Source organism: Anopheles moucheti, chromosome 3, assembly GCF_943734755.1.
Source record: "Anopheles moucheti chromosome 3, idAnoMoucSN_F20_07, whole genome shotgun sequence".
NCBI lineage: Eukaryota > Metazoa > Arthropoda > Insecta > Diptera > Culicidae > Anopheles > Anopheles moucheti.
Genome location: NC_069141.1, coordinates 57640919 through 57661002, shown reverse-complemented (window position 1 = coordinate 57661002; position 20084 = coordinate 57640919). Strand labels below are relative to the sequence as shown.

Below are 20084 nucleotides of genomic sequence, written 5' to 3'. Positions count from 1 at the left end.
TGTCCGCTATCGATAGCAAAGGTGCGAATGGGTTAGCTGCACACGCTTGCACTAGGTTAGGCACAATTCTGCGTTTTGGTTTGCTTCCCGTTGCCATGGGGAACGGCCGCTTCGTGGTCTTTTTGGAGCGTTGACCCATCTTGGGTACGCTCGATGTTGTATGTATTCACTATCTGTGTACGCACTTACTAAGCTTCGATTTTTACGTCTGTACTCTACGGAGGTCAGATAGTGACTGGTACAAATAGTGAAGAAACCGTTGATCGATGAGCCAAAAATCAACATTTATGTGTCAGTCGAAGTCATAAGGAACTTTCGGTTACTATCAGTAATATCCAAAAAACGGGTACTGATATTATATTTCTTTTTGTGATTAGTAAAAGACAACGTTATACCGAAAGCTGGAATCACTTTCGACAGCTCTCCGCGATGCGATGAATAGTACTTTATAGTGCTAACCTCAAGCGGAGGATCTTCCAAAAAATCCAATAGTCTAAAATGATTAATATTAGAAAATTTTAACGTAAATTTATTATTAAATTTAAACTCAAAATGGCGGAGCAATCGCACAGTATTGTTGTGCCTCTACGATCGGTCTTGTTCCCGATGCTCAAGGATCGAATCTTATACGAGTCGACTTTTTGTAGCTACTTGATATTATTCGTACACGTGAAGGAGACAAGTAGTAAGTTATTATTTGGCAGACACGCCAAATGAGGTAACAATCCTAATACTCAAAATGTTTAATACTGTGGAGCGCCGATTATCCGGGTGTCTTATTATCCGTACAGCTTGGAAATGACAGTTCCAAAGGAAATTTGACATATTCCGGCAACACCGTTGTCGGAAGAATTGCATATGATCAAATGAGCTCAAATTCTTAAAGCAAACAATTACAATTTCTTTTGCAACAATAAAGCACACAGAGAAAATAAATGATACCCAAAAAAAAGCTGTGCACATGATTTAATATATGCGTATTTTGATCAAAAAAAGAAATGTGAGTATTATCCGTGTTATCTCGATTATCCGGCAAACGTCGAGCCCCGATCAGCACGAATAATCGGCGCTCCACTGTACTTGAAACATAGTGTATATAAATAATAAATAGACAAATTAATTAATGAATGATTAATGTAAATAAAATTTAAATACGGAAAAATTGTATTCCGAAGGTATGAATTTTAGTAATTGAGAAGCCTATTTTGCCACGATCGTCAACGATAGATGAAATTACACAATAAATATCTTGCGAAATTTAACCCCAGACTTAATAAGGCCAGCCCTTATGCTCTGTCTCCAACGAAGCTTAGACAACCTTCAGTTTCTGGTTCCTATAAACATCGGGGCACCAGCTTCCCATCGTTATAAACAATCTTACGAATCTAATTCCCAATACTTAAAACCCATACGGATTAATTTCCATTTCACCATCATGAACCGGTGCGGATGTTTCCATCTGGTGTCGTCGGCCAGCCGCAGTGAGAGAGACTAAACATCCAAAAATACGATTCTCACGAAACATTGTGATTAACCGTACAAACTGATGGATGATGATGGCATCCCGCCGTTCAACGGTATTATTAAAATGCTAAATATCACAATCGCACCTCCCTCCACCCTGGTCGGTCGCCGCCATTCGAGATGGAGGGAAGGAATCCTTTTACTCATCCATATTTATTTTCCATTTTCACCCATCGGCCAATCTCTGTCCCTCTGTTCGTTCGTTTGGTGATTCTCCCATTGCATCGGCGGTTGATTGCAACTTCACTATTCGGGGTGCGCACTCACTGTGCGGAATATAAAGTCTGGGCCACGAATCAAAACGCAACTGCACAGACCCACACACACATAAAGGTGTACGCAACATTACCTTCCCTTTTGAAAAACAAAATAAAGCATGCGTTCAAACAGACTGCCGATTCTTTTGCCGGTTGTTGCCACCAACAGTGCAACCCCCCCGCCCCGGGATCGATCAGAGAGAGAGAGAGAGAGAAGCGGAAAGCAAACCAAAACCAAATCGCGCAGAAAACGCGCGACACATCGACGCACGCAATAATACGCCGCGGCGCGGTGCCATTTCCAAGTGCACTCAACGGGAAAGGAAGCCGAAAATGAATAATGCATGTTTTATGCTGCACAAGCCACACACCAGACACACACACACACACACACACAGCAAACAAAAATACTGCAACGAAGTGCAACGCGCGGTGGGAGTTTTGCTTTTTGGGCTTCCGATAGATTTCCCCCAACTGATTTCGACTGGGAACTGGTGAATTGAACGATGGCCACCCTCCCAGCTCCGAACAGATTCCCATATTTGGAAGGACCGGATTTTTGTGCATTAAATACCCAATGTGACAGGGCTAGCATAAAACACACACACAGAGAGAGAGTGAGACTTGCATTAATTTTCGATCATGTGGCCGGCGGTTAGATCCAGACGGCACTCAAACGGGGTTGGAAGAGGAGAGTGTGTCGTTGGAAATAAAATCCAGACAATGGTTACTTACCGATCCTCACACCACAGGGCAGAGGAAGCAAAGAAAAAAAACCTTGAAGGCGATGAAGTTTTACTACGCGTAGAGGAGTTCATGCACACCGCACTACGCACACAAACCGTTGTTGCACAAAACATTTGCCTTTTGATAACCGTGAAAGTGATAATTTTAGCATCAATTAGCAGCCAACACGACGCGTTGGTAGAGGAGGATGTCCCCTTTTGTGCGACATAATGTTTGAGGAAACGTTTAGCACAACACACATTGCGCCGCTTCCGTTGTTGTGTCTGGGGGCTCTCCGGGAGACCAGACCGGGTTTAATGTCTATATTCAACAAAAATGTGCAGCAAAACGTGTAACTGTATTAACAAACAAGCTTCACAAACTGTAAATGAAGTAGGAAATTAATTCATTCCACAAGCCGAATGTAGGAGAAGAAGACTAAATTAAGTTACATTTTGGTCCCTGCCTCTGCCTAACTAACGATTGAATTATCTCATCAAACTCACGATGCTACGATAAACATAGAAATTGAATTGGCGCTGCTACTATTGGGGAGGGTGTAGATTAAATTCACCATCCCCACGCGCGTCCTAACCGAACGGATTTAATCCGTTCCGACACTCCAACACCGCTTCAAAGCACATCCAAAAAACAACGAGGACGAGTATTCGTCCGCGGCGCGCGTTGGCGTTTGGTTGAAAGGAATTTTGTGCAACAAAGTGGCTAACGAACCGTGTCACTCCCCTCCCTTGTGGTAAAAAGAGAGCTGATATATCACGGTGAAATGCAGCACACACACACCCGCGTCACTTCCATTTAATCGATGCGTAAATTGAATCAAAAGCTGCCGTACTTCTAACTCCCTCGAGTGGAGTCTTTCACCTTCGGAAATGGACGGACATTCATCTCACCAAAGGTACATTCCGGTTGCAACGATGCAGGGCAAGAGACAGGCAGTTCAAGTTTAGAGGACCCTGGCGACATTCCTCCCCGCCATAAGGAAATTTCTCTCCCGGGGCCTACGCACGTACGCTCAGTGCCCTTTTATGTTGTGACCCGCAGCAGCAGCATCCCGGTTTGGCTGTCAAAAGTTCGGGACACATTCGGGAAGGGAACACGCACCCCACCTTCAACCTGTCAAAAGTGAAGATTTATTTATAGGTCTCCGTTCGGAATCGGAATCGTGGCAGGGAACTTCGTTTGGGGAGACAGAGATGCCTTTCGGGGGTTGAAGAAAAAAAACTGACACGCAGGATGGAACTGAGTGAAAGGTGCGTCGTTGAGGTTCCTTCTCTCTGTTTTATTACCTACAGGCCTCCACCAGCCCACCTACACTATATCCACAGCGACATTAACGAAATTGAAGCTAGCCAACGAGACTCGCTTTGATGATAGTAAATGCAAACATAATCAGCGCGAAACGGAACACGGCAGTGCCGCTACTGAAGGATTTAATGAACCGCAACCACAGCAAAGAACAAGAAACACCTCTTAAAAAAAAGGCAACATACCCATGGAAAAGAGAGAGAAAGAGGCATGAGAGGCAAAAAAACACACATTTTCGTTGCTACTGCCGTGCAGATAACCGAGAACACAAAATAGCGTGACGTAAGTATGCTTTCATGAATGAATCATTGCAATAGTGTACACACACACTATTGTTCCCTTTTTTTATGCGCAACAAACCCCTTCTCGCCCCCCCATGTGGAAACCCAATTCGCCGAAAGGTTCGTTCATAATTGAGAAGCCTTGTTTGTCCTTGATAACGACGGTGGCAAGTAGCAAGTGATCGTCAGCCGAAGATTGCGAGTGACAGCATCGCTTTCTTTCGGTACTAGAGACGGGCGCGTTTGCGTGCGAGTGATTCGAGGGGGGGAAAAAGTTTGGAAAACCCAAGACAACAATGCGGAAGTCACATATCTGTATGGTTAACATGAGCAAAAAATATATTTCAATTAAAGTAGTAAAAGTATACAAAAGAAAAAACGTAAGTAAATAGAGAAAAGGGACAAAAAAGAAGGAAAAGGAGGAAACAAATAAACAAATATATAAATAAATAAATAAATAAATAAACAAACAAAAAAATAAATAAATATAAAATTAATAAACAAAAAAATAAATAAAGAAATAAATTAATAAAAATTCCCAAAAAACAATAATTAAACCAAATTACTAATAACAAAAGCAAATTAATCAATAATTAAAAAACACTAATTAAACAAAAAACTTTCTGAGTCGTCCAATACGTCAAAGAGTACAAAAAGACGTCCAAAGAGTACAAAAATATATATTTCTTACGAAGTAAAATGTTTATCTATAAAAGTATAAAATTTTCTGTCTTCATACTACTACTTAATGCTACTTTACACAAAAGAGCTTCTTCTATTAATTCCGTAACAAAAATGAAAACTAATTTGTTATTTTAACAGCACAACAACAGTGTGTAAACCAAATTAGGATGACACGAAGGATGGAACGTGAAAAGTATAATTGAAATTTAGAACTCTTCTTCTCCTTCCTCTTCTTCTGTTTATTTTCTGCTTTCTTTATGCTCTTTATTTTATTCTGTTTTTTTTTATCTTTTTCTGTGATTCTCTAGAGTTTTGACACAGCTGGCTTTGATTTCCTTCGTGAGTAAAAGTTCTTTCCAGTCGGAGATTTGAACCCAGATCGAGGCGTGTTGTTGAGCAGCACTACACCACCAGCCACTATAAGACCAACCTGCAATACCACGCGAAAAAAGATAAACAAAAGCGATCCCTAAACGATACAAACCAACGAAAACAGAAAGTACAAACCAGCTTTCATGCGAGCACGTGAGTAATCTGTTACCAAATTCGTTTTTCCGCTTGCACAAACCAAACGAAAACGTTTTGCTGATGGTGCTTGCTGAAGAGTTGTAGACCAAAAAAAAAAACGTTGTAAAGAAAAGCCCTCTCGACCGGCAATTAATCTCTTCTCCTTTGTGTACACTGGCGCTCGCTCGCTAGTAGTTCGTGCTACTCGTGGTACCGCCCGTATGTGGTTAGAAGATTCGGCACCCAACACTGCCCAACATATAAAGTTGGGGAGTTGCAACTACCTTCCGAGTGGCGCATTTTGACTAGCCAACCTTACCCCTTCTTTCCCCCCCGTTCGGATCGCACACAATCTTCCCTCAAACTAAAAAGGGAGAAGAAGGAGAATTTTCAACACGGTAGCATGCACAACGCTACGGAGTGTTGGGAAAGCGTGCCGCTAGGAAAAAGGGCCACCCATCATAGCCAGCCAAAACAACAGTGAGAGGTAGAGTTTGTGCCTCTCCACCGTCCAAGATGAACGCGGGTATAAACACGGAATCTAAAGCATCACGACTTATTGGCGCCACCATTGCCTGCAACACTGCCACACTTCACCCAATTGCCCGGTGGAGGTGAAAAGCGGGTTTTACACATTCCATATAGCCCCCCCCCCCCCCCCAACGAAGTACTTCACGATGAACTTCTGCTCGGTCCACTTCACTTTCCACAGAAGTGTACATATCGCACCACCACTCGCGGGAAAAACGGGCGCGTTTGATCGTCCTCCTTCTCTTCTTTTGCCGGGGTTTAGAGAATGAACTTTTCCACCGACCACCGCCGTGGGGAATGTGCCACACACACACACCGTGGAGGTCCAATTTTGTTGGCGGCCGTCTGGCGTCCACACACACAACACAGTGTGTGCCCCGGCCCCGACCGAAGGAGGATGAGTTTGCCTCGCGAAAATCTCCCTTCATTTAACTTTAAAAGCTCTTCTCTCATCATTTCGGTCCGGCTACAACCGGCTATAGTCCCGGTGGCATGAGGAGACACATTGTGAAGCCGTGTTTCTGCATCGTTTGCAGCAGCAGCTTGCGGCCGGTGCCGGGGAGGACACGATTCGCTGATTATAATTCCATTATCTCGGAATTGTGCTTTCCGCTTCGTGTTCAACCGATGAGCTTTTCGCCGGCTCACTGACTTCTATTTTCACCATTTGCCAAAGTATGAAGGAATTTTGTTCCACTTCTTGTGCTGCTAGTCGTCGAGAGACACCCCGACAGGACAAGATGGGAATAAAAGGCCGCCGGTGAAGTTTTATTTTATTGATGCTACACATTGACAGGGAGGAGTGGTGGGACATCCGTAGTTATTGGAAGACGGAGTCCTTCGAGAGGTCAACCAAAGGACCGTGGGGAGGGGTTCGGTTATGCTTGATGTGGGGTGGTCCCGGGGGAGAGGGCTGCCAGTTGTGTTCGCGCTGTTGGCGACAGGATGCCGTGTCTCGCCATTATTGCACCACCACCTCTGCTAGTGGCCGGTAAGCATAAAATGGCTTGGGGACTTTCACTTTTTTGTCTCACATTCTTGATCCTGTTATTTTTTGTCTCAAACAACAACATGATGCTAGAGAAAGAGAGAGAGAGAAAGAGAGACATACGAAAAGGCATATAGCACAACCCATTCGCCGTCCCAGTTTGTATCCTCCAAGGAATCGTGATGGCGTTAGCGGCCGCGGTACAACACGCTTAGTAGTGGGTACATTGTCCTACTAACCGAAAAGGACACGGCCACCAGAGTTCGGAGGAGACACCACACGTTTTCCGCTCCCACAAGAAAGAATTGCACATGATGGTGCACAAATCATATTAATTAAATTTCTGCGCTTCGTCGATGATGACCGTGGACATTCGAGGGCGGGGAGGGGGGAGGTGTGTGTCTGACGCCGGCAAGAGTTGAGAACAACTTTACTTAACGTAATTGGTTTCATTTATATTTTGCTTCTTTTTTTTGTTTTGTTTTGTTTCAACGCAATCATTAGTTCTGGTGATCGGGACAAATAAGTTCGTTAGTTAGTTTGGTGTGATGTTGTGTAAATAATAGTTAGCTCAGTTCCGGTCAAGAGTTGAAAATTGAACTGCAAAACAACAGAAAGCAAGTATAAATGAGTTTTAAAATTTAAATTAATTCCCAGTTAATTTATAATTTACACTAATTTACGCTAATTTCTTTGGTCTCCGGACCAATGCGTCAACAATGCAAACTAATATTTTATTGGAAGAGTACCAACAAGTTCAATAAAAGAAGAACAGCAAATGAATAACCAAATAAGTTTATAAAATATGAAAAAAAAATAAAAGTAGAAAAAATAAAAGAAAATAAAAGTAAAAATTGTTGAATAAAAAGGAAAAAAATAAACAAACCACTTAAACTACTTTTAGAACTAAAAATATTCCTATCAAACGATAACATACTCCACAACCACTATGGAGAGAACTATGCGCTCAATATATGCAATCGACAGCTCCAATCAAATTAAGCTTCGGTTTCTATTTTAAGTGTCCACTTTCAATTTTTCCACTTTCCAACCCCAAATTCACCACCCACATGACACTCCCTCCCATCGCGGAATGGTTATCCGTCCTGTTGGCTTTAAAAACGGTTCGCGATCATACGAACGTGCAGCAATTGAAAGGGCTAATCGTTGGCGGAAGTGTTAGCAGTTTTGAGCAGCTTATTGAATGAAGTGTTGTGGAAAGTGAATTATTGTTGCCTGGCGGGAATGGTTGGTTATTCTTTTGCCGCACCTTAACCAAAACGAAGTTGGCCACAAGCCAACAACCAAAGAGGAAACTCTCTCGTTAAAACTCGTACTAACACCTGCTTTTAAAAAAGGGTTTTTCCTTTCAGTGCCAGCTCTCATCACAGCCTTCGATGTTAACACTTCCTTAAAAACATTTAACTCGCACATTACACCCACAACCACGGAGGGAAGAAAACCCGTGTCCAAATGACCATCGAATGTACGCAGAAACATTCTGCAATGAGGCGAAAGGTTATGAACAAACGGGAAAATTTACCATTCTCGGGAAGATGTTTTTTTTTCGCCCCCAATACAAGATTATGATTTTTCTCTCCCGTTCGTTTGTCCAATTTCAAACACCCACGATTTGCACAGTTGCACTGCAACAAAAAGGGAAAGGAGGAGGTATACACACGTGCCACAAATAATGCATCATTTGCGTACATTCTCACTCAACCGTGTAACAAAAAAAAACATTACAAAACCGAAAGGAAAATTGTTTTGATGACGCTTTTTTGCTTCACGTGTGTTGGAAGGTGCAGGACGCCTGCGGGGAGTTGTTGAGGAACAACAACAAATTGCATCTAACTGGGGGGGGGGGGGGGGGGTCTAAGTGCCGCAAGGCAACACGGTGATAATAATAAAAAATAAACTAATCATAAATATTGTTTCCATTTTACTGCTGCCAGATTTATGGCTTCCAATCTTTACTGCCAGTGTGCGCGCACCGCCTTTGCTCGAAGAAGTGATATTATTGCCGTTGGGTTTGGCCGTGGTGGTGGTGGTACAAATTTATTCAAAACGTTCATCCTCCTATTGGCAATCTTTCTTTTTTTTTTTGCAAAACCTTTCAGGGTAAAAAGGTCAAAGCTGCTGCTGCAGGAAGCGAAAAGATGCATTTATGTTGGGTCGTTTTCTGCATCTGCAACCATCATCACAACATCCTTCCAATCTCGGAGGTAGGACAGAAGTGAATTGAACGTCCAAGAGTGGTCAGCTACTGTGTGTCAGAGCTAGGTGTCAAGCGATGCCTCCAACGGGTCGGCGTTATGCTTGGGCAGGCAGGCAGCCTAGGCGGCTGCAGAGTAGTGTCTATGAATATATTTGCACATGCAATCAGAATGTATCGCAAACCCCCGTTCGTAGAAGGCCTCTATCGAGAGCTAACCGAGAGTGGACAGTTGTAAGACCATCAAATTACTGCTGCTGCAACGTCATACTTGTGTGGTCAAATTATAGGGACACTGGCATTGATCGACAAAGTCAGGGGTTGGCAATCAATTAAAGTTCTCGGAAATCTCGTTGATCACAGAATATTCTAAAGTTTTGTTTAACTAATAGCACAATTTTATGTGGAAATTTTAATGCTGATCATAAATATTTTAAAAATATTGGAGATTCGGAGATTCGGTTTAAAAAAAACTTGTAACAATGTTGAGATGCCAGAGTTCATGTGGTGTGTAACCACTTTAAAACTGATTCTAACCTTCAATTAGAATTTCCGAGCTATAAATTGGGGTTTATGATGTTTTAAAATAGAAAGGTAAAGCTTTAAAATGCTTTTAATAAAAGTACAGTTTTTTTTTTACTTAAAAATTTTAATTTCAACATTCAATCAACCAAATACAGACAGTTGAAACGAAATCAGGCTTATTTTAAGTATTTTTGCGAAGAATTTCCATTAGTATATCTAGTGTGATATTTCTGTATTTGTATAAATTATGTTGAAAATATAAAATGAACAAAAATCCAATTAAATGAAATTGAATGTAACAGTAGAATATAAATTGATATACCAGTTTGTTCAGAATACAAGAAGCGATTTAAGCCTCCAAATGGAAACTTTCATATAAAATCTATTGCAGGTATATTAGACCCCATATGAATAAACTATCAAAACTGGAACCATTTCAGACAGATTAACAAATATTTTGAGCATAACAAGTAATTCCATTTGTTCTTCTACTATTGAATGTCGTTCGCTTAGTAAAGGAGTGGCTTTATTATGTGCATTTAAATTTTGTTATCCTTTTTATCTGTGACAAGCAGCCGCATTGTTAAAAGTTTTTTATTTTAAGAAATATAAACTTTTAATAATCTTAAAAGGTACCCTTTGCTTGTAATGTTTTGACTTTTTTATTTTAGTTTATAATTAATTTTGTTATTTATTATTATTTAAAAAAAAGGAATATCAAATTTTAGATTACAGTAGCCAGTATATCGCCAAATTGCTCATCCCTGCCAAAATCTCCCTTTCTAGAAGATCCAATAGAACGGGGCCGCTAAAATTGCTGTCGAAATGCGTACGAAATGCAACTTGATTTGCAACGCATTTACGCAACATTCGTGTACCGCCTCGGGGGGCGAGGGCGTGAAAACGGCACGTTGCAACCTACAAATATGCATGCTTGCACGTTTCAAACGAGCCATCCCGCTTTTGTGCAACCCCGCCCGCTTTCATACCCCACATCAACATCTTCACACGCGCTCTGCGAAAGGATGTTTATCCTCATTCATCTCTCCATCTCTCACAACCACTTTGCAAATTATTCCCAGTTCGCAACGACCATCCGCCGCGTACGTGAATGTGTGTGCCGATGCATCATCCCAACGATGACGATGACGAACGTGATCATGAGGTGTTGGAAAGCATTGGCGTCATCTGTGATGTGGAACATATTCTCGAACGATACACGTCGTCTTGCGAGGGGCTGAATTGGGGGACGGCGCAAGCAAAGAATGAGGTATTAATCCAAGGATGTTTGGATAATTGTTCCGAGGCCATCTTCTATAAGCGAAGCTCGGCTGCATGCTGCGCGCAAACGAGAGCGAGCAATCGCGTTTAAATGGCGTATCCCGGATGGGATTCCACACGCTCCCTTTGGAGATATCCTTGTGGCGAACGGTGGAAGAAGATTAAATGGAGGACATTTTTTCCTATTATTTGCTGGCACACCGCACCACTGTGGCTGTACAATGGGAAAGGATGAAATAGATTAAACCCAGAACTCGACTACAGGATAATTATCGTGGCGGTCTAAGGATTATTTTTCTTTTTTTTGTGTTATCCTTACAAGCTTCCGGTGCGAGCATGATTGTAACCCTTTGCAGTTGTATCGAGGCTGGCAAGTTGTTACAAGGCGTGAAGACGTTTTAAAGCTAAGCACCGGCTAAGTGCAGCGCTCAAGAAGGTATGAAGTAGCACGGATATATTAAATGCATTCTTAGCGTGATGCGTTGTTAATGGAACACCTTAAAAGGATATAATATGTATGAAAGAATATAACAAGGCATGTGGTTTGTTTTACAATATTTTCTCGTAGTATAATTCGAAGCGCTACAAGAAATCTATAAAATTTTATATTCAAAATTCAAAATGGACGCATTGAATATGATTTGAACTTAACAAATTTTACAAATTTCATCCAATTCGATGAAACTACGTGTCATTTTTTTTGGGTGACGCTGAAGTTTCCAAGAGCCTTTGTCACCCACATATGAGAGACACTGTTGTGTCTCTTACAATTAAATATTTGTTTGCATAAGCGAATGAATGAACAAAATAAAGGAATATTAAACTTATATAATAATTTAAGTAATATAGCAATCAGTACTGCATTTCGTAATATAAGATGATAATTTGTCAAACAATGTTAAAATAATCGCTCCATGGCTCATGAGGGTGGTTTGTATAACTAATGTTTGTTAAACGTTTTTCACTGTTTATTTGCAAATTTCGACTGTAAGTAATGTAGTGCTTTATTTTTCTTTTATATCTATTGATGTTGTTAGTTCCCGAGATTTGGATTCTTTACCGTATCTTTGATTAAAGAATCATGTCATTGAGTTTTTTTTAATTTTCTCTACATTACTGAACATTTACATTTTGTGTTTCTGAACATTTGTATAACTATCGTTTAGGATCCGTAGGAAACTTCGCTAATTCGCACTGGGAATGAGGGGTATCGAATGAATTAAAGGAACTTCAGACGTTTTTAACAAAAATCATTAATGCATTCGCGTGCTTGGAATAATAAAAAAGTACTAATGTATTACTAGGTAATAAGTACTTGAATAATAACTACAAGTTGTCCAAAAATTGTTTGTTTCAATATTATAACTTCAACAAAACATAACATTGAAAAGTAAATAAATAAAAAGCTTAGCTTAAAACTTATTACAACTTCTCTTCAATTATAAGGTTAATTCTATTTAAAAAAAAACAATAACAATTCAAATTTGCTACGCATTAAGCTAAGAATTCATCAAAGAAAGCAAGAGAGAACATAACAAAAATTTTAAAACAAGTCAAAAGTCTTCATCCAAATGTATCCTCTCTCTTTTCGCAGAGCTTTCCACAATGTTTTGTGGCAAGAAAAACAATTTATAATACAATCAGAATAAATTTTCTGTCACCCCTCACAAATCATCCGCCCGCTACTAATTCACTCCATTACTTTCACTTTCCATTTCGACCAAAAAGTAAAACATTACTCCCCCGTGCCAGCCAACTTGTCAACTCAATTCCGACCGAGCAACACCGACTTATGGGGGAAAAAGCTTCCCCGGTTTTATAACGCAGCTGAGATTAAATCCAAAAATATGATTCACACACCTGTCGCTATCAACCCGGGGGAGGACACGAACACCACTGGTTAGAAAGCGCCAAATCCCAAAATAGCATCAGCAAAGCATCCGCTATCTAACGCGTTAAAGTAAGGTACCGTGTAAAAATACAAAAGTTACTTAAAAATACAGCTGGAAGAAAGTGCAAACTCTCGCTTTTCATTTGCGATGTTTTGGTCAAAGTGTTTCACGACGGAGGTGGAAAGCTCGACTAAAGCTAAAGAAGTATGGTAATGCACAACTTTAACGACAAAGAAATTTATGTCTCACGGGTTCAACGCTACCCGAGTCCTTCCCATGTACAAGTTATGACTGTTGCCATGTACAAGACTGTTGCCATTAGAGTGGCTTTTTGTCAAGAATTCATCCCAAGCCTTTCCTCTATCATTTCTTCTGAATCGCACCGAAAAATCGATCATAATTTGACCACTTTAAGCACATTAGCTGCAATACCTTTCACCTTAGCCGTGTTGCAACAAATTGCACTACCAAACAGCAATTGATTTATGGGCCCCCCAACTCATCTCATCATGTCGTTCCCCCAAAACAAAAAAAAACCCGAACGCTGATGTTCCCCCTTGACAGGGATGTGGTGTAGAAGAGTAGCCAGCAGCAGCACTGGAGACTCTCACAACATCATCATGCACGGTAGAATGTTATTTATTACACTATCCCTCCCGAGGTTGCCGACGATCGCTCCGCGCTGATTGTGGTGATGCGCGCTGTTGTTAAACTGTCAATCAACGGTCATGTTTTCAGTAGCGCCGATGCATCAGCATGACGACCGACGGCGCAGAAAAAGCGGAACCCATCATTATTGAAAGCAAAGATTGTGCGTTACACGGAAGCGACGTACAACAAACAGCAATCGCCATCATCTGCGAAAAATGGAGAAACAAATGCAAGATGTTTGGAAGTTATTCGACATGCTTGATTTAAAAAACGGTACCACCAGTTGGCAGGTGCGCTTTGATCTTGAAGCAAAACAATGCCGGAACCACCAGTGAGCTCATATATAATGCTTGAAAATATAACCTTAATTCTCAACCCTCATTTACTGTTTTGCAGTGTTCCTGTGCGCTTCTCACAACCCCCCAACCCACCACAATCACTCACAAGAAGGTAAAACATTGGCGATAACTGCGACCGATCAGCGATCGGTGTTTTGATGTTGATGATTGCACTTTCGTTTTGTCGCGATAAGATAAAATGGTTCGCTCCACTTGATGTTTTCGAATGGTGGAAACCGCTTTGTGCGCGAGAGATAAAGTGGCGGAACTCTCCGGCATTGGCATATGGGAATCGTTCCACAACACAACAACCTCCAACCACAACTGCAACCATCAGAGTTGAGCAACTTTTTTTTCACGGCTCGGTGTGTAACCGGCGGCGTTCATTCTTCCCGCGGGTGACAAGCACAGCAATCCACTAAAACGCTCTCTAAACGCAGCCAAAAAGAGTGACGAATAGCAAATCGACACGAACACCATAAAAAAAAACCTGAGGAAAGTTTTACCAGAAAGGCATCTGACAGACCGGACGAAAACATGAGGTCGTCGTCCACCACTCTCTAACCGTCCCACCGTCGTCGATCGGTCTCTCTCGAACTCATTTTCATTCAAAATTATTCAAACCAGACGGGCACACACATGGCGCACCAGCAAAAGAAATGTCCGGCCTCTTTCCGGTGGGAGGACAGGGATGGGGAACCCGATGTACGAGGAAGGTTAATTTGGGTCGTTGAAAGAAAAATGATGGATTGCTGGGGACTGACTGAAAGCATCCGCCATCACCACATTGGCCACGGAGAGAAGTTCGTGCTGACGGACAACAAACACACCATCATTCCGATATATCCACCGGAGCCACAACAGCTTTGGACGATGTGTTGCAGTGTCTGTTGTTATGGCAAATGAGGTTCCACACACCTCGTTATCCTCTTCACACGGTGGCCTCCCCTCCCCACCAGGATTCGTGATTTGTGGAGCGAGTTATAACTAAACGTGCAACACTGAGATATGTAGCCGATCCTGAACGACAAACTTTTGCAGTCATGGGTTGACTGGTAGCGTCCCGAACGAAAACCACAGAGCTAAACCACTTCATGCCGTTTAAAGGTATAAACAGTGGAGGAGTATTAATACTGGATCATAAATTTTCATTTTAAAACTGTCCTTAATATACCAAATGAGATGGAAAGACACTCACCCACCCAACGCGGGGTAAAATCGGTATTTACTTCGGCTACTTGCGGGCGATAAAAATGAAATCATCGATAAGCGAAATGTTGCTGGGGAGGACAAAAAAAAATAGGGATAGCGTTCGTAGGTATACACACAGAACAATCAGGATGTTTGCTTGATGAAATGGACGATGGTGCCGTATATATCCTTTTTACTCAATGCTAGGAAGCGTACATTCATGCGTCAGGGGTGCGCAACCATGAATTAACGTCGTGAATGATGACAATTACTATGATTTTTACAGGGATTTAATTCTTCTTCAGTTAATTTGCTGCACAGCCGATGTTGAGTTTAATCTTCCTTTGCGTTGAGCTTAAACTGATCACAGCTAAGTAGTCGATCATTTGCGTGGAATACAGCACAGGCCGTTCTATATTATCTGATATATTACTACTTAAAATCTCAATTCTGTCGGCGCGGTCCGGTGGTGTATTGGTAGCAGCGCCGATCTTCTTCACACGACAGGACGGAGGAATAATCCTATACGGACCAATCTCCCGTAGTGAAAGGACTGACTCCGTCAGGGTTTTGGTCATCCAAATCAACTAGACCAACGGGATTTAATTGATTTTTTTTTATGAAGCAATGGTCATTATTCCGCCCTCATCGGAACACAATCCTAGCCGCATAAATGGGCAACACACTTATGCTGTCTGTTACCGAAATCTTTATTTTTGATATAAAAAATCCCTTAGTCCCCTGATATAATGATAAACTTAGTTAAAACTAAAACTAAAACTTATTCAACTAAAACATTAGATGTTTTATTATAACATCTATTTATTACTTCTTTGCACGTTGTATTCACTGTTTTCCATCATGGATTTTGAAATTAATACAAATACCTTTAGAGTGCTTGACATTTTTGACCATCACGTGTATCCAACCACCATTATCTATCTTTATATTATTTAAGGTCCTTATGTTATTTTTTATTTATCTGCAATAGCCATTTCTTCCTTCCTTCCTTATCGGCACAACTACGTCAAGAGATCTAGGCTTACCATTTCTGGCTTTTTTGATTTTATTTACTCGTAGCCGGATAGTCGTCCTGCCCCTACGTTGAGTTTGATAAGTTATATACCAAATAAAACCTTTCAAACTTTCTGACTTAATGCTGTTAATTCCGTCGACACGTTACAAGCTTTCCTATGAACACTTCATTTGTATTTTAAAACAACACAACACAACAAGATATATAAACACAATAAATCATAAATTGAGCACCCCTGATGAGGATATTGTTATGAACAGCGTTCGTTCAACTATATCCGGCGGCCCAAGCCCAGGCCCAGGCCATGCTGAAAACTCCCGTGAGGAGTTATCCGGGCGACAAAATAAATGGGCAACCATCCAAGTGGCAAAGACCCGAACCGCTCGCTTTAAAATCGAACCTAAAGCTACACTCTCATAATTTACGATTTAATCCATTTCCCACGTACAGTGCAAACGCTCGTTCGTAGGCTCGTGTTGCAAAACACGCTACAACATACTACTATTTGGATAAGGCCGCACACAATACAACAGCCGTTCGCATGGCTTCTGCTCTCTTGGCTGTTGCAGTACTAGGCCCACAACACAAGCTGTACATTAAAAATCGCTTATTAATCCTTTCGGTCAGGGACACAAACACACACACACACACGCACGAAACAATGTCTAGGTTTGGGGTGCCGTTAGGCGCACTTGAGAAAAAGGATTTGCAAATAATGTTTCCCTCAATGCATTACCGCAACGAAAGGAATCCTTTCAAACCGAGCCCCGCAATTGCGAACCACTGTGTGAAGGGAAAATGTTTGCTATAAGTTCTGCCAATAAAACATACCCGAACAATTCGATAGGGTAGATGGAAAAGCGTCCCCTTTTTTTAAAAAAGCTACCCACAAATTAACATCCTTCAAATATCAGTTAAGCCCATCGGTATGATTTTCTCGGCTTCATAATCGGGTCGAAGGCAAAACCAACCACAACGGACCAAAAACCGAAAGGATTGGAAAACCAATACCAGGCGTTGCTGGAAAATACTGCATGGTGGCCACAATGGGGGAAACAGTGAAGGAACATGATCGAAATCCCGTGGTGTTTCCTCGTTCCGAAACGGATACACTTTCGGTCAGGAAACGGAAAAAACGGTTGCACACACCAAACCGAACGGCCGGAACCAAAAAAAATGGGAAGGAAGGAACTGATGGGACAACACGCATGCGCCTTCGAGGCAATGATTTTCCAATAGCTTTTCTCCAACACCGATGGAGTTCCAGGCTTCGTATGGCAATAAGGAAGCAGAAAAAAAGCATCATATATATATAAAGCGACAGACAAAACCCGTCTAAAATCCGGAACCGGTCAAAAACGATGTGATTGTTCTTTCCTCGATCCTTGTTCGGCGATGTTTCGAGTGCAAACAAAACACACAAGCTAGGAAACTATCAATATTTTCCAACCAGCACACTTCGGGGGGAGTGAAAGCAAATACAGCGCAACACCACCCACGTTCGGTTTGATTTGGTTCATCCCCAGCAACCCGAATCCCGAATCCCGTCGCAATAGAAGGAAACATTTCAATTTGAATAGCGGAGTCGAAGAATAACTGAAATGGCAGCGAAAATAAAATAAAAGTTGTCAGTAATCGATACGGTGATGTGGTCTAACTTCTCCCGGCGGTCTACAGTAATGAATAAAAAATGTGTTCGCTTCACACACGCTCAGCCACCGCCACGTCGTGTGCAATAACCAATATTAATGTTATATGTATGCCCCCAAGGCTATGTATCATATAGACTTTGGGAAAAAAGGCTTATCGCATGCATATATCGCGATGATTATACACGATTGATTGATTGATAGTTCGGGCGTTTCGGGATGGAACCGCTTTTGGTGCGAGGAGGTGGTGATGGTGCGTGCGTTCCGGTGTCTGTAGAATGTCTGCACGGAACACGGGGACATATTGTGGTGGTGTTGTTTACTCGCACTAGAGAAATTGGTTAGTATCAGGGACACCCCGTTACTGATAGTAATCGCATTTTTGTTCCTATTTTAATCTAGTTTTATAGACGCTAACCTGTTCGCGCGATCTACGTCGCAACGAATTGCTTTTCATTCTTATTTTTCACTATGCTCTATGACCGTTGTTGCCTTTGCATGCGCCTACACCTATAACTAAATAGATTTATATATGAAAGGAACGATCCAATTGAGATTTGAACCCAGATCGGGAATAGCGCATTATCATCTGTGCTAGTGTTATATTTAGTGAATCTTTTGAGAAGAGTCATTCATATGAATCTTTTGAGAAGTGTCATTAGTATGAATCTTTTGAGAAGCGTCATTTGTATGAATCTTTTAGAAGAGTCGTTCATATGAATCTTTTGATAAGAGTCGTTCACATCAATAATTCACATATGAGAAGAATCATTCATATGAATCTTTTGAGAAAAGTCAATCGAATCAATTTTTTGATAAGAGTCATTCATATGAATCTTTTTGAAAAGCCATTCATATGAATCTGTCGAGAAGAGTCATTCATATGAATATTTTGAGAAGAGTTATTCGTATTAATAGTTTTAAGAAGAGTTTATTATATGAATTTAAAATCAAATCAAACTCCTTGGATTTCATAAATCTCGGATGATTCATGAAGCTTTGAGGAGCCATGAACCTTTGAAATAGAGATCCAGATTTATTCAATTAGTTTAAAGATCCATTCCGCTTCATGAATCTGAATTAGATTCACCAAACATTTATCTATACTTTTAAACTGATCAACGAACCGATCGTAAACAATCAGCAACATCATATCACCTTCAACTCAAACATCGCAAAGACAGAACTTAAATGCCTACGTTGAGATTAATTATGTCAGAATCACTAAAACAATATATTAAATGATAATGACAACATCACCTTTCTAGTGGCTTTTCTACAATTTTTCACACTTTTCAACCATCCTTCTTACAGGGACTGGACATTCATTTCTCGCCACAAATACCGTTCAAATATGAATGAGGTGAAGCAACCTCTAGCTCATCGACACCTCCAAAGCCCAAAAGGAAGGAGAGGGGACCTATTCCCAAGTCAATCGTTATTATGTCACCGGCATGATGTCTCATTACTTTCGGCCAAACAGTTATTGGGAGAAAGTAAACCCACCTTCGGTCACGCACGGAAGGAGAAGCTTTGCAAAATATTGCGTTGCACGAAACCGAACCCCCACACACACATAGTTTACAATAAATGTTTAAAACACACTTCCTCCTCCCGTGCCTTGGGCGGTTCCTCTCGTATCCTCTCCTCCGCGCAGCTAAAGGCTCGCACCAAAGCAACGATAAAAAGGAACCCATTTCGCAACACCATAATTGGTTTTGTGTGGTCACAGCGAACGGGGGGCGGTTTTGTTTCGCGGTTGATGGCGGTTTATGACTCTTACGCATTCGCAAACACACCAAAACCACATTTGCCGTTTCCAAAAATTCCACACCATATGATCCGGATGGTTGGTTCCTTTTTTTTGCATGATGTTGTTGTTGTTGTTCTTGCTTTTCTTCGCGGTTCAGTACACACGGTAATGCAAATAGCTGACCACCAGCACACGGGTCCATCTCCTCTACCCGGACCCGACACGGCACGACAAAAGGTTCGCTTCTGCAAGTGTGACACCGTGTCACCCATCTCCTAGGTGGACCCATCCCTTTTACGCGTGTCATCGTCGTTAGCGTGCATTGTTACGGTACGGGGTGTCCCATTGTTTTCGGGAATGGGGTAGTGTTTCACCGCAACATACCATCATAAATACATCATGCTTGGGCGGTGCGCTACTCCTTGGTCTCGGGGGCTACGGATGATCAAATCGCATGCCGCCGGCGTAGCTGCTTCCGCTTGTCAAATAGTTTATGAAGTGATACACCGTGTGTCCACCATCGTTTTGGGGGTTATACTTTCATTCCATTCCTTTGGGGAGGACCCATATGCTTTTTTGTTAATGTTGTAGTAGAGAAACCATCTTCAATCGTACGACAATTGCTTACCTGTAACGAGACATAATGGAAATGGAATTAGACACGTGTAAGAATTAATAATAAAAGTGATAATATGAAGGAACGTTTGAGTTTTTTTTCCGAAATAATTG

General features: G+C 41.5%; 1 protein-coding gene across 1 annotated transcript in view; it reads right to left on the bottom strand.

Annotated features, from left to right (window-relative positions):
* LOC128300619 (tyrosine-protein kinase Src64B) overlaps positions 1-20084 on the bottom strand; it is a 76471-nt gene that overhangs the window by 43955 nt on the left and 12432 nt on the right. The window lies entirely within an intron of this gene.